Source organism: Engraulis encrasicolus, chromosome 13 (genome assembly GCF_034702125.1).
Source record: "Engraulis encrasicolus isolate BLACKSEA-1 chromosome 13, IST_EnEncr_1.0, whole genome shotgun sequence".
Classification (NCBI taxonomy): Eukaryota; Metazoa; Chordata; class Actinopteri; order Clupeiformes; family Engraulidae; genus Engraulis; species Engraulis encrasicolus.
The window spans coordinates 38,426,379-38,443,105 of NC_085869.1; the positions used below are offsets into that span (position 1 = coordinate 38,426,379).

Below are 16,727 nucleotides of genomic sequence, written 5' to 3' on the forward strand. Positions count from 1 at the left end.
TTGTGAGAAATATAATTAAAGACCAAAACAAAACAAACAAATCCCTTTGTCAACTCACATTTTATTTAGCAAGCACAACAAACACAATAATCATTACAATTTATATATTCACTATAAAATCAAACACAGTAATGATAACATATTAAAGCGATATGTTTTACGAAATCAAGGGGTTTCAAAAATCATGAAATAAATTGTACAATAAAATCAATTGCAGTAAGTGCATAAAGCAGCGCAGTATAAAAGTATCTCAGTATTAGAGCATGCCACTGCATGTAAAGTGATTCAGTTTCACCAGTAATATGGAAATGCATTTCATTTGCCATGGCAAAAACTCACAGGAAATACAATAAGAGTGGAGTGTAAACAATCTTTACCTAAATGTGTCATATACTTCATAATGCTTCATAATGTTCCAGGCCTTTCACCATTCATGGTAATGCTTCATAATACACGACAGTGTCTCCGGAAGCTAATAACTCATCAATGACCCCTCATCATTACTCTGACCACAGGCAGTGTTCATCTTTAACTGCGCTGCTCTACTCTTATTGAGGCCTTCGAGGGTAGAATACTCAGAAGAAAGCCTGCATCGCCCATATTTACGTATGAAAACAATCTCTCAGTGACAGTGTGTGTGAAGGTGTGTAGGTATGCGTGTTATTATCAGGGTCAGAGATGACATGGAGGTGAAGTCTCCCCTCCTCTGGAGAGACTCTGTCATCACACCCACATTCCACCATGTGTTCACCCCAACCTCCACATCCCAGCAGTGTGTCCCTGAGTTAAAGCCCTCAGAGCCCAGAACACTGGCAAATACGGGTCTTTTCGGTACGGTATGTCGGTTCGGTTCGATATCGTTATAATACAGGCCTAGAACAAACACAAGTGATGTTATGTCGACTCTAAACGTACTAACACCTCGACTGGTAGGATCCTCAGAGGAGAGGGACTATTAAAGTATGGAAACACTCTCTCTGTGAAGGTATGTTTTAGAGTGTGTAGGTGTGTGTTCTTATCAGGGTCAGTGAATGACAGCTGTCCTCTGTCCCAGTCTAGCTGCACTCTGATCCTCTGGAGTTTTTGTTTCACTTTGAGGAGAGTGGAGGGCTGGGGTGGGGCACGTGCTTCATAGTCACCATCTTTAAACCGGAAAAAACACAGTCCACTCATGGAAGTGTAGTCTCCCTTTCTCTGGAGGGACTCTGACATCACACCCACACACCATCGTCTGCTGTCCCCAACCTCCACATCCCAGCAGTGTGTCCCTGAGTTAAAGCCCTCAGAGCCCAGCACACTGGCAAATGGATGAAATCTCTCTGGGTTGTCAGGAAGCTGTTGTTGCCCTCTACCAAGTCTCACACTGGTCAGATCCCGAGACAGGGCGAGATATGGATGTGCAGTGTTGGGATCCAGAGTGACAGGAGCTGCAGAGAGGAAGAACAGCTTTTTCAAGCACTCTATACTGACTGTTTCCGGCCCTAAATCTCTCTCTCACTCTCTCTCTCACTCTCTCTCTCTCTCTCTCTCTCTCTCTCTCTCTCCCTCTCTCTCTCTCTGTCTTCCAATGTTCTGTGTGTGTGTGTGTGTGTGTGTGTGTATCTACATATGTAAGCTATGTCAAGCAGATACACATCATTCACAAAAACATGCCTGAAAAACGTGTTAAAAAACAGCTCTATCCTATATGTGCTAGGTCTCTATGTGTAGCATTTTCCAGGTAATTTCTGCTTGCCATATGTGTGTGTGCATCAACGTCTGAGTAGTGTGTGTGTGTGTGTGTGTGTGTGTGTGTGTGTGTGTGTGTGTGTGTGTGTGTGTGCACGCTCACTGTATTGGACAATCTCCTGCATCTTCTCCCAGACTCTGAACTTCAGGTTGCCCAGGTGCTTTGCCACATTGATCAGAGCTCCTGAAAGCTTCTCTGGATCGCCCAGTGCACACCGAGCTCTGGAAAAAGATTCAGGAGTCAGTGCTGCTTTGGGTTTGGGTTCAGAACCACAGCTGAGAGAGACAGGAGGCAGATCACTCACCTTTCCACTGTGCTCTGGTAGTTCTGCAAGAAAAAACAATCGTAAATGTTGTGTATTATTAAGTATTGTTTGCTTATATCAGTGTCTAATATTAATACCGTCAAAAAAACGCTCCAAATGATTATTCTCAGAAATTTAGAAAGTGGCTACTGATACCTGTTGATACTTATATAATCTTAGAACATTCATTCTCTTTTACAATGCAACTGTTTAATTTTACCTGTAAGAATTTGATCTCATCAGCTTCCATCTCCTCCTCTATGGCTCTGATTGTGTCTGAAAGAGATGAGATCTCTCTGCTCATCTTCTCCTTCATCATCTGACTCTTCTGCTCCTCTTCCTCCCTCAGTGCAGCTATCCTGGCTGCCTCTTCATCTTGTAGAAACTGGTGAAGCTTGTTAAACTCAAGCCTGATCTGTCTCTCTGTTTGCACAGCCTGAGTCTGGATTATCACACAGGGTAAAAAATACAGGACTATTTTATTACAAATCCTATACAGTAATTATCATTTAAAAAATAAATTGACAATTATTTAATGCTAATATCCCTCTCTAACCCTTTCCACGCCTTACCTTAATGTGGTCTGCTATATGGTCACTGATGAATTCAAGTTCTTCAAACCTGTTCAGCTTTTTTGTCAGGGGCTCCAGTTTCATCTTCAATTCCTCCTGAAAATACAAACAGATTTGATATTACAAGAGGGTACAGAGAACATAGAGAAGCAGTGCAGCAATAACTTGCCATTACATTGCAATATTGTTTGTCATCCATTCCTACACTAAAAAGAAAATAGGACATAAACAGCACATGACAGTTAATGCAAGGTGTGAAAGATCTCTCAGAAGATAATACACGCTTCTTAAAGGTTGAGATGTATAATCTAGCTGTAATTACAACTGTGCAGAAATGGCCTTAGTGTAGTAGTTTTGATGGATACATTTACTTCCTGGTGAACCCTGCATATTATATTGCATCATGATGTAATTACAGTGGGTGCACCTGAAACCTGTGGTAGACACTGCCTTCCAGTAGCCACAACTTGGTACCATGGGATGTGTCCCCCGATAACGATGGTTCCTTTTAGCCTTATGGGCAAAGTATATGATGGATTCTACGAACCTACGTCTGTTTCCCAAAAATCATCAGACGTGAATGTGCGTGCACAACCTCTAAGATCATTCTTGAAGTGGCTCTTAAGGGCCGCTGTTCACAGTTGTGGTGCTGAAGTACTGATGTTTGCCCTCAGAGTGAAGCGCGCCGTCATTATCTCCTAAACCACTTAAAAAATGCAAGGCATGTGTTGATGGCATGTGTTGATGTCAAAAGTTGCATTTTATAAGGGCGGGACTACAGTGTTGTATCAGTTGCACCAATTTGAAACTATTGACAGGAGTTATTGTTGGCGAATTAAATACAATGCACTCAAACAATGAAATTCTGCCAGACTTTACGACAGAGCAAACAAGCAAAGTGCCTGACATGACAACTGACTGCAGAGCACCTTACCTAACCACATAGGCTACAAGACCAACATAAAGTGTTTGAAGAGGTGTGTTCAAAATTGGACATTGGAGTTCCAAATTGGGGTGGGTAAAGTACAATCTTTACAATGTGTTCAAGGCTTTGACAACTGTCTGGAGAATTTTGCATGCCAGCCTGCTGTTATTAAAAACAATGCCAGTCAAATGTACTTGCTGCCTTTTTCTTACAGTCTACCCTTAGGCCCGCCGCACATTCCAACAGCACTGCGGAGCACTTTTGCTTCTGACACAATTCCGACCCCCACACACAATCTCATCACAGCAGAGCATGAGTCAATCGGTGGCTCCGACAAAATAAAATTTGTCCCTAATCGCTAGACAATGTCAACGTGAGCCAGTGTGCGGAGGCCCTTAGCCTACAATGATGTCCCAAGTCTATATGACAGTTTTCCCCCTTCTGCGTTATCTTTCCTTGCTTACTTGTCATGAAGAGGACAGAAGGTGCAGCGACTCAGTGGCAGTTTTTCTTTTTTTTAATGAGATTTCGGCATATGGCCCTCTGACATCAATACCTTCATTGCAAAATATTTACACTTCACACACAGCAACTTCAAGTGCAGCTCTCCTCCTTTCCCTTCATATCCTGCGGGTGTCTCCACTGTGCCATGCCCATAAGATCAATCTTAGCGCGTTACAGTAAGACTACTCCCGACTACTCTTAGAGTTTTCCTATACTGTTGTCAGGCCGACCAGAATGGAGTCTGTGTTACGTTCGGCACTAAAGCACTTATCTGCGAACTGCCCGTGTTCACACCGAGCTGTGAACATTTTCTGTAAAAAACTGTGTTGCCCGTCCCGGATGGACCAGCTGATAAGTTCAAGTTCAATTTCGTTTGTCTACAAAGGGGAAATAAGGTTTGTAGCACGTATTTAAAAAACGTTCAGAAAAGACATAAAAAACATAAGGACAGGGACCTAGGAACAGCACAGCACAAGGAAATAAGACTGGGACCAATAGGCCTACACAGAATTAAAAATCAATAAATACAATCAAATATGAAGTAAGAGGATAAAAGAACGAGATAAAAGTTCAGATCAAGACATGGGGATTAAAATACCAGTCCAATGTGAAAAAAAATGCAAGGATGTGAAGTGCTAGCCTGATTATCATTGACTTTCAAATGTCTTCGAGACTAGAAGCAACGCCAAAGGTGTTGCGTCACTAGGGGCATGGCCTGGCTAGTAAAGTGCTGCAGCGCTAATTGTGCAAGTTGAACATATGAATAGCTGTGCAAATAAAGGATTATTTGTATCTTTTTGTCCTTTGGGTGGGAACAACCTGATGGCAGAAGTTCAATAATAGGCCTATCACTGTTTTTGGACCTCTTGTTAATAATATTCAAAATTGAGAGTGTGACACACGCATCTAAGCGAGTTCACACTCTCACACGCCACACATGGCATTTCACACTCTTTTGATAACTTATCCAATCGGCGCACATTAATTCATCCAACCTATCCACAGACGCGTCACAAATTGGTAACAGCGCTTCTGTGTTCAGACTAGTTACCACCACGCTATTCAGCCAATCAGAAAATAGATTGTTCAGTTGTCGAGCAGATCAGAGCAGTGGATCAGAGTTTCATCCAATAGCGAACGCAGAAGAGTTCAAGGGAAGAGAACTGTAAAATTTACGAATCGCAAGTAGAACTGGAGACGCAGGAGCCATGGCCATCAGGTGATAACTTTACACAGGTGAAAATATCTTGTCTTGTATTGGTTAGGCTAAAGTTTTTACTTCACGTAAACGTAGGGACGTTAAAAGAGAGCAAAATGGTTAACAATGCTCTTTAGGCTATAACCCCAGCTGATTGTTTGATGATCATCCCTCCCAAACATGATTGAAACGGCGTGCTTTGCTTATTATAAAAAATTGTTATCTGTAAGTGTTTACAGGCAAGCTTCTCAGAATGTGGCATACAGCCTAATAATAGCAGTAATTTCATTTGTCAATGACAAACAGTGAAATTATTGACGACTCGTAGCAATTAAGATATGGAGAAATGACGTGCCACCAACCAGTCAAGTTGTGCTGAGGACGATCAGAGTTCTCTCAGTGTGTCCAATGGAAAGGGATAGTTCTAGTCGCTTAGGAGACGTCATGTAACGTTTAGGATATGTTTCTCTTATTGCATTTGATTTAGAATGTCATATAAACTGTGGACATGGAGGCAGAAAGGACAGAGTGGGAGGTGGGCAAATAGTAGACAGACTGGAGAGAATGGAGGAATGCAGAGGTAGTGGTAGAGGAGAGGGCAAGTAGGCTAGGCTAAAGAAGTCGGGGGCAACCAATAGTGCTGGACATATCATGGTACTGAATGAAAAAGGGTATTATTTGGGTCTGGCGCCTAAAATAGTGATTGGACTTTAAGTTAATTTGAGCTGCTAATGTCAATGCACAATGAAGAACAGACATACAGGTAGCCTATTTTAGGCTATCCCCCCACAATGAACATTTTCTAAAATCATCCCCCTCTAAAACAGGCATCCCTTCTTCACATATTGAGTTAAAATTGCACTTTAAACAACTACATTTTCCACATTTTATCGGGGGAGAAACCACCAATAATTAGAATCAATCTCTGAGTGACCATCCCCAGCTGCTTTTATTTTACAACTCGAGCACTGGTTAGGGCTAAGCATATTGAATAAATCGTGTATTTGGTCTAATCAAACTTTTTAACTAGCTGGGTTGAAGGGAAACCTAGTGTCGATGGGCCGATGGGTGACGGGTCGATGTCTGCGGAGTATACCCACTTCTAAATTTCAGGGATATCAGTATACCCACTTAAAATTGATTGATCCATTGTTTTGAATAGCACAAATATATGGGTAGATGACGGATAGGCAGCAAAAAACATTTTTTTCACAAAACATTGTTTATGAGGGGGAAAAGTATATGTCTACGTAGTGCAGCAATTAATCTTTCAAAAAATCCAAGTGGTCACAATGTTGGTCTATTCATTGATTATTTATTTACGTTGATAAAGCAATTTGCTGAAAATATGTCCTTTGGTGTGACGTGAAGAAATAAATATATTAAGTAATGTAGAAATGGCTTGATGGAGTTTTATGAACATTGTTACACTCTTCATATTTATTGCAATTTTTTAAAGTCTTAATTTAATGAGAAATTACCATTTAAGTATTTTTTTCCCCATTAGATGTGAGATTATTAGAAACCTTCGAGGAAAAACAGGGATATCTTTCTTTTAAATGTTCAAAATTGTCAGAATTTATACTAACTTTTCAGGAACGATAATTTGTTCTTCCCTAATGCAATATTCAGTGTTTATCAAACATATTGTTTAGCTCAAACAAATATTTGAGCGTTTAAAAGATGTCACACCGTAGGACATTCATGTCACGCTAAAGGACAGAAATGCAAAACTGAGCCAGAAACAAATATATCAACATGATTATTTTGTCTTTTGATCATAATATAATGTTGTAGTCAATAAGGACCTACACTTTACACTTATAAGTCTTTGAATCGTCGATTATCAGCCTATCATAACTCTTAATGACAGCCATGCGGTCATTGAATGTAACCTGCAGAGCTCATAAGACTCATACTGAAGGGTGACCTTGGCATGACCATCACACTTTTGTAGGTATGCTATGACTGTCACACCATTGAACCTGTAGTGTGTAGTGGCCAGTGCCTGTTTGGTATCTCAAGCTGGACAGCACATTTAGGCCTATGCTGTATATTGAGCTCTCCACAGCATACTTTATTCATCTATACTCCTCTATATACTCTCTCACTGATCTTTCCTTCACTGTTACCGTTATATTTTATGGTTTCAAAGCACCATTAATGACATTTTATATCATTTGACAGTATCTAAAATCAACAGCAAATATTCAACAACAATGCATCAAAGTATAAATTCCAAAGGCCAATAAAGGAATAAGTAATTTGAATACACAATATGTATCTAGTCAAACAACAAAACAAAAAAATATGTACTACCAGTTGTTTTAAAAGCTATTTCTCAAATATCTAGTCCATTGGTGTGACCTGTTTGTCCTTTGGTGTGATACTCCAAAGTGTCACACCATAGGACTTTTACCATCACACCATAGGACTTTTACCATCACACCATAGGGCTTTTGAGTTAATTTAAAGCCATGTCGTTGCCAACTGAAATACAATTTCACCTTTAGTAAGATGCATTTTCATACATCTACATAAGAAAAAAATATGAAAAATATACACTATTGTCAAAATGTATTTTATGGCTGTCACACCAAAGGACTAGAAAACTAATACATCGTGTGGTAGCAAAACATAATTGATTGACTGAAGAACTCTGAGAGAAAAATCTAAAATCCACCCATGCCATTGGCTTCTTAAGGGTCTAAAGTCACAATTTATGTACCGCTGGAGCTTCAACAATAGATAATTATCCACAGAATTAACCAAAAAAATGATGTCACACCACAGGACATTATTTTCTGCGACAAAGTTTCATAAGTCCATATGGTCTCAGAAAAACAGGAAAAAAATTAAGCATTGCCACTTGCTAAAATAGACACCTTGAAAAACATGCCAGGGTTGTTTAGACAAATGACTGAGCTTTGATTATTTATTTAAAAATGTTTTAATATGGAGAACCAGGCTTGCCTCAGTCACACCATAGGACAAATGTGACATTTGACTCAAAATTAAGTATACTCATTTAAGCTCTGGATTTATTACACATGACTTTTTCACAACAACGACATTAGTTTAATCATTTAAAGCATTGACAATTTTGAAAGCATGAATTTACTTAATTTTAAGAGCCTGGGACAGCAAAATTTACACGTCACGTCATCTACCCATATACAGTATACCTACTTCAAAAAATGCTCAAATATACAGTATACACAGTAAAAAAAGAACTGTTGTTTTTACGGTAAACTGCTGGCAGCAGTGGTTGCCAAAGTCTACCCTTAAATAAATAACGGTTTATTTCCTTTTTACATTTTACGGTAAAATTATGGCAGCAGTGGTTGCCAAAGCCTACCGTTAAATAAATAACGGTATTATTTTTTTTACATTTTACAGTAAAATTATGGCAGCAGACTAATTATATTCAGGTGAGTTAAATTATAGAGTTACAATCAGACAACTGATTGGACTGATTATACTCAGGTGAGTCCAATTATAGAGTTGCAATCACAGACAACTGATTGGACAGATTCTACTCACTGGAGTCCGATAAACATCAACCTAATTAGATACCTAAATAAATGCCCAATTGCCAGATTGTCTAGTGCAGGGAGGTGGACCAGTCTAGTATCATCAATGAAGGGTATGCAAATGCATTCTTTATTTAAAAAAAGGCCTGAAAATAACCTTAAGGAAAATGAAGGCCAAAGCTAGCAGGGCAAGCAAGCTAACAAACAAGCTAGTTAGCAAGCCATGCAGCCACCCTTACAACGTGACCTGCTAGCCGGGCCGGCCAGGCCAGCTGGCCGGCCGGCCTTACAGCCAGCCAGCCACCTAGCTAGCTAGCAACCAGTGAGCAGTACAATGCAACAGTCCCTGTTTAAATACATGTTCAAGTGAACCATGTGACCCGAGTGATGAAGCATTTGGCAGGTGCAGGCAGTTAATCATTGCATGACAGCCCTTAGCACTCAGGTGAGGTCAGGAATTGATTGACAGATTGATTTGGATGGGTTAGAATGACAGTTTCAAATAGACTGGGCTACTTCTAAGAGACTGAGGTGCTGTTTCCACGTAGCAGGATATTTCTTTAGCAGGGTATTTTTTTCTCCTGCTACGTGGAAACGCAACATGTGGATAAAAAATCCTCTATTGTAACAAATGCGTTTCAGACCCCTAAACAGGGTATTTTTTTCCTCCTGCTATTTTTTTCTCCTGCACCTGGATTTTTAAATATCTGCTACGTGGAAACGGAAGGCCATAACCAATGCAAAACCAATACAAGCAGGAGAAAAAAATATCCACATATACAAATATCCAGCTACGTGGAAACGGCACCTGAATCAAGGGATTACTGTCCCAGGTAGACTTTTTCAGATTACTGTGAAGATACAGATACACTGTGTAGTGTTGCTGCAACTCTTGATGTTTAGATTTTGGCTGAACACCAGTCTAACTCTGATCAATCTAACTCTGACAAATTTGCTGTGCACATATGTGTACACCAGTGAAAAATAAAGTCATGTACCGTTTCTTGACTACTTCATCTTCACTTAGCGGTATTTTCCAATACTTTCTTTTCAGTGAACAGTTCAGTATTTTCTACATATTGACACCAGTGAAAAATAAAGTTATGTACCGTTTCTTGACTAGTTCATCTCACTTAACGGTATTTTCCAATATTTTCGTTTACAGAGAACAGTCCAGTATTTTCTACATATGACACTTGTCAAAAATAAAGTTATGTAGCGCTTTTTGACTCAATAGTAGCTTGCCGTATTTAGTACAGAGATAAACTGTTTTACATTTTACGGTCACTGACTGTTGCAATTTGACAGTTTTTTGCCTTAATTTCAGCTGGCATTTTTTACAGTATACCCACCATAAAAAAGTAGACTACACCACTGCATCACACAACAACACATTCCAATTGATTTTCGCCGAACCGCGTCATAGCTCATTACCATAAGGTTAAAACTCACTCTGGTCGCTCATTTCGCTTCGCCCCTGGCGAATTTGCTCTGGTAGCGCTGGTTGCGCACCCTCCATAGAGAAATAATGACTTCTGTCGCTCCGTTCGTCTTGCATAATATCATCACCAAAATTACAACAAACCTTTATTACGGCAAAATAACAAACATAATCTGGACGCACCACCGCATGACATTTTGATTGGCAGTTGCCAGTGACTGAAAATGTTTGCTTCCTGCAGCGGGAGTGAGAGTGGAGGTGGAGCTGTTGTGTGGTGAGTGAAATTAGTTCATGCTTGAGCTGAGTAGGCCTAGTTCTGCTCCTTGTAGGGAAACTATGGTGCGATTGTAGGCTACTGAAACACTATTTGGTAGGCTACCTGACTAGATTTTTGAGATGTTATAAAATGGCCGAATTAACTGCAAGGTGGTGTGTGAAATATGATGTCGTCTTGACCGCCTGCCGCACCAAGCATTACTTAAACTCCCCTCCAACCAAACCCGACACAAGAAGTTTGTCTTCATAATGCAGCTGTCTGGATTCCATGTGTGCGCGCGTCAGAGAATGTTGCTATTGCGAGTCCAAGTGTTACAATTTTCCACTTGCTGTTGCAAGCGCTGTTCAACACATTGAAGCGCAAGTGAGAAGGGAGAGAAACGTGTTCTCACACACGCCACTCTGAACACACAAAAATCTATAGTATTTCCATAGGTATTTATATGTTACATAGAACGCTGTGTCTGCGGCTTTGAGCATGAGAGTATGGCTATGACATTCAAATTGTTAGTTAAGTAAACCGCTTTTGAAAAACCTGGGATCGACTGCTGCCTGAAAGAAAGCATAAATCGAGCAATCTGCGTTAGTTCTGGCAGACCTCGTAGTCAACGCGCCCTTTTGCCTATTGGCTGATGCCAACCCAACCCATACAACTCTCTACTAATCATCTGCGCTTTGGTTAATCAGCTGCAGCTTGCAATTGGATGCTGACATATGGCGCACTTTATTTAAAGTACCGAATTTGTTTTCCTGTCATTGCTTTTTGCTCCTGGTTTTGCTCAAACCACCTCCCCTGCTCCACCAGACTAATTGTTGTCAGACAATGTCATGTTGTTGTTGCTTGCTCTGTTCTAGGGGGTATTTTGCCTTTCCAGCTAAATGGAAGGCACACCACCTGAGGATGCTGCTATTCCCTGTATTGGCTTCCATGGAGCTCATGGAGAAGCCGGGGAACTTCCTCCGAACAGTAGCCTGGTTCACACCAGACGGTGTGTGTGTAGCTTTTGCGCCCCCCGGCAGAGCAGAGCTACACAGACTGCCGTCTGGTACACAGCCATAGAGCACACTCCGTCTCCAACCAGAAAATAGGCTGAGAAATGTATTGCCTCCTCACCAACAAATTCCTTCAAAAACCTTCCTGTTAATCTTTAAAGAGTCTATATAGTCTCTAATCTGTCTTGTGACTCCTCAATGTGAGTTACCGTTTATATTGAAGAAATAAATGCTCCGTCTATTTTCTGGCTGGAGACGGAGCGTGCTCTATGGCTGTGTACCAGACGGTAGTGTGTGAAGCTCTGCTCCGCCAGGGGGCGCCGAAGCTACACATACACCGTCTGGTGTGAACCAGGCTATCCGAACAGATCCATACCCCCAAACACAAATGTATGCATTCAGAAATAAAGCTTCTGAAATATATCTCTGTTTCCCGTCTCATTTTTGACTAGAGTGGATCTGACAGAAATCATGTGGATGTCTTGCTACATTATGTCATTAAATGAAATGAGTTTATTATTCAGTTTACAAACGTATTTAAAGTCACATAAAATCATATGTTCCATAGGCAACGAAATAGGTCAGGTATGGGAGTAGGGGGCCCCAAAATTTGAATCTTTCATTTGGCCCAAAATTTCTGGCTGTGCCCCTGTCTGTGACAGACACAGTGATGCGTCGACCCAGCTTGTTATGTTAGGCAAGTTTTAGGTTACCAAACCACACAACAATAGCAAATTACAGGGCCGATTCAATAAAATATTTGTAAAACATAGACATATACGCATTCCTTCAATTGTTCCTTCCTGTGTCCACAAGGCGGCAGAGTTGGCCTTTTGGCCTGGAGCGAATGCATGCCAAAACGTATATGTTACCAAACCGGCAAGGCTACGCTGATTGCATTGTGACAACTGAGGGGGGCATTGCATTTTCGGCATTGTTTTGCGTTTGGACAGTGGGAGGCAACTTGCACGCCAACACCACTTTGAGTGTCACTTAATGTTCATGGTCTATACCGCCTTGTGATACACTGCGGCTCATGAGGATGTCAAACGTGAAGGGGACTTTATCATGTATGATAGTGTTGCGTTGTGCTCAGCTATTTTGGTTCGTAAGAAACTCGAAATGAACGATTTAGAAGTCGGCAGGCAGTAGCCTATTTGACACAGATGTTCGTGCTCGGATGAGGGGAGTTTGCATTGCATAACGCTCCACGACATGGAACCGTAAGTAGTTAACAGGCGACCAGCAGCGCATACAGCTCTTCTTCTAAACGTGGACCTCTAACCTTTGGGTAGCTTTTTCCCTTTCATAACATTCATTTTCCTCCGCTTTTCTCCAGTCCACAAACTCGGGCTCAGAAGAGCTATGTACGAGCCTCCCTTTTAATATTCCCATCTAGTTTGCAAACATTCTGCCACTGCGTTTCAGTGTGCGCACTGAAACATGGTGCTCGAACTAGAGGTGTGTCGTTCATGAACGAGCCGGTTCTTTTGAACGGCTCCCTGAAGTGAACGATGGGAACCGGATCACAGCTGGGGGAGCCACTCGACCGTTATTTCGTTCATTTTTCATTCATTTTAAGCACGTGACCTCGACCAGAGTAATTAAATTTGGGAAAAAACACAATTGTTTGCCTCAAAGAGAGGCAAAAACGGTTTTTAGAAGCAGGAGAATAATCAGTTGTTGTTTGGACAAAATTACCTTGAGGTGGAGTCAAAATATTACATTCTTAACATTGAATAAATAATTTAAAAAAGAGCCAAAAGAGCCAGTTTTTTTAACGGCTCTTTGAAAGGAACGAGCCACTAAGATCCGGATCCCGACAAAGAGCCATAAATCCCATCTCTAGCTCGAAATACAAGTAGACAGATGGGCCATTTAACATACAGTGTGTTACTGATGTTCTCTGACATATTGTAAGGAAGGTTCATTCGTTTTCTGCTGGCGGGCGCGTGGACCCCACAGGTGCTTTCCGTTGTGCTCAGAGAGAGCACGGAAGAGAACGCGCCTTTGATTAGTAATTGGTTTGCAGTCATGTGAATTTGGTAAACTCTGGCACTGAAGCTCACTGCTTTGTGCCCTGACAGTGAAAAGCTGGCATTGAAAATTAAGTGCATCATTCAACCAAAGGGTGAATCCATAAGCGCATGATTCACCCAAACCGTTTTATTTATTTATTATTTGGCAATGTTTAGATTCTTTCCCACATGATGCACACGCTGCTGAAATGGTGTGATACTAAAGGTTGATACTAATAATGTCTGGCAATTTGTAATGTAGCCAACTTGATCTATGTGAAGTTTGAATATGGTTATGGTTATGGTTATTTTCCAAATCCAAGCATGATAGGTTTATTATTGGGGGGTTGACAGGTTAGGAGAAGGCCAGCGGGGCGTGGGGGGAAAAAAAGGTTGGAACTGGCATAGAGGGACGCATCAGCCTTGTTTATATATGGCCTCCAAAAAATTCCCATTGATCCTACAGCCATTAGTCTTAAAGACCTTTTACCCAATACAATTAAACCCTTTGTCCCGACAGTCCAATGTTCCGACCAAAGGCTGCTTTATCACCGTCATCTCTTAAGATAAAATCATAGGCTATGCCTATTATACAGGCCTATATTGTTGTTAATATTACGTATGCATCAAACACAGTGCGTGTTTGGCCTTTTGGGAAATGGTCCCCAGAACGGTGCAAAGGAAGTAGCCAAAAAACCAGCAACCCATCAAACCACCCACTACAATGAAAACATCAGCATTTGCACATGTTGTTTTGTATATTTCATGTGCACTTTGTATAGATTGTAAGTCACTCTTAAAGTGTCTGCCAAATGCGATGTAATGTAATGAAATGTATCTGCATTGTTTGCTATGATTACGTCCCTGATTGTAAGTCGCTTGGGATAAAAATGTCTGCCAAATGTAATGTAATGTAATTTTATCTCTTACCATCATATCTGTTGCAGCTTCATCAATGGGACTGAAAGTGTGGCCTCTATGTGTCTTGGAGTCTCTGCATACTAAGCATACAGGCTGTTTATCCTCCAGACAGAAGAGCTTGAGTTTCTCACTGTGCAGACTGCAGAGCACCTCAGATCCTGCTGAAGCTCTCTGACTCTTCTCCTGTACAAATGCCTCACACAGGTTCCTCAATGCGAGGTTTGGAGGCAGTTTCTCTCTTGATGATTTCCTCCTGCAGACAGGGCACTCTCTGGATCCTTTGGTCTTCCAGAAATGTATGCCTGTGGCGTTAAGTTCTGCTAGGAAGACGAGACAGTACCTCACTCTCATCACTGCTCTTAATTATCCAATCACAGCTCCCGGCTAGGGAATCCCGTCACGTCACTCGCTCATCCCCAGCGTTCAGCCAATGGAATGCATACGCGTTTGTTTTAAAACTCTCTGTTTGTTTCCGCTCTTTGCTACTCAGAGTAAGCCGACGCCGACGCCCCGCCTCCATCCCCTTCAGCCTCCATCTCCTTCGGCCTCCTTCTCCTTCGACCTCCTTCTCCAGATGTCCTGGTTCCCTGCTCCGCTGCAGCCACCTTCTGCCTTATCTTCATGAGCCACCGTCGCCAGTTGGTCCCTGTCCCGTAATGGGGGTAGGCTTCGCCCCCTGCCTTATCATCGGCAGGATATGAGCCCCTTTACAATTTTATTCTACAGGTCAGGGACCTGCGCCAAAGACAATTACCTCTTGTAAATCAATAAATATGTTTCATTTCATTTTGTCTATCGAGTCTTCTATGGTAGAACTGCTGCAGACAGGCCTTACACACGCTATGAGCACACGTCAGTATGACAGGATCCTTGTAGATATCACAGCACACAGGACAGGTGTAGTCCTCTTCTGATGCTGAAGCCATCACCTGATGTCGTTTTACTTACAAAGTCCAATTAAAAAATTGTATTAGCCAACTAACTGTATATTTCAAAAGGTTATAATTTCTATATGTACAATTTCTGATGGGAAGACTAACAACAGTCTGTCTCTAATCCTCGCACCTTTACTTCCCCATTCAGATTTGATGAGTCAGAGGGAGGTCCTCCAGCAATAGGGGATCCTGATTGGACAATACTAATTCATATCTTATCATACTCCGTTTTATGTCTTTGCACCGAGATTACTTCTGGTCACACCGCCTGCCCCAGCCTGTGTGTGTGTGTGTGTGTGTGTGTGTGTGTGTGTGTGTGTGTGTGTGTGTGTGTGTGTGTGTGTGTGTGTGTGTGTGTGTGCGTGTGTTACAGTAGTTAATGTTCTACATATAGTGGTATGAGGCCAAAGTCAAGTCTTGTTAAACTCATATAGCAAATCCACTTACTACATTTTTGTACAAGAAGCGCATATCAGGAGCAATTGAAGTAGACACAAATCAACAAGTCTGAACAAAACTCAGATATACAGTAGATGTCCTCAACCCCCCATCTCTGAGTCTGTGTGTGTGTGTGTGTGTGTGTGTGTGTGTGTGTGTGTGTGTGTGTGTGTGTGTGTGTGTGTGTGTGTGTGTGTGTGTGTGTGTGTGTGTGTGTGTGTGTGTGTGTGTGTGTGTGTGTGTGTGTGTGTGTGTCAGGTGAGGTGAGGTGAGGTCAGGTGAGGTGAGCATTTGGTTCATTTGCACTGCCATCTGCTGTTGAAGAGCAAGAAAACACCTGCCACCAAGACATTGTTTTAGGGCACTAGGACACACCTGCAATAATAATGTATTGTGTATTATGTATGTATGTCTGCTACTGGACACCTTAATTTCCCTCTGGATTAATAAATGATACTCTCTACTCTACTCTAACATTAACAAGCACTATGCAACCCGCAACCACTGGTGTCAATCAGACATGAAAGTGTAGGCCTAGATGGTTGCTGAATATACATTCTATTGGATATTGAAATGGGACAGGACTAATGTTTGCAACTTTTTTCCCTCACTGAACCGCTTTCAATGTTTGTCCTCTCCAGAGGGCCATAATATGGGCAGTATAATTAGAATACCACAATCATACTCGATACAGAATATCACTGCATACTCTTATGGGCAATATCACATATAGCAACAAAACAACAAAAGTCATCAGTACTCACTGTTGGGGGAAATATCATTAAAGACCAAAATAAAACAAAGACATTTTGTCAACATTTTATTTAGCAAGCACAACACTTGACAAAAACAATAATTATTACAATTTATATATTCACTATAAAATCAAACACAGTAAGGATAACAGATTAAACTAATATGTTTGGCGAAATCAAGGGGT

General features: G+C 41.3%; 1 pseudogene; it reads right to left on the reverse strand.

The window, feature by feature from the left end:
- Positions 1-857: 857 nt before the first annotated feature.
- The window catches only part of LOC134461114 (E3 ubiquitin-protein ligase TRIM35-like), a 19,664-nt pseudogene continuing 3,794 nt past the window's right edge, over positions 858-16,727 (reverse strand).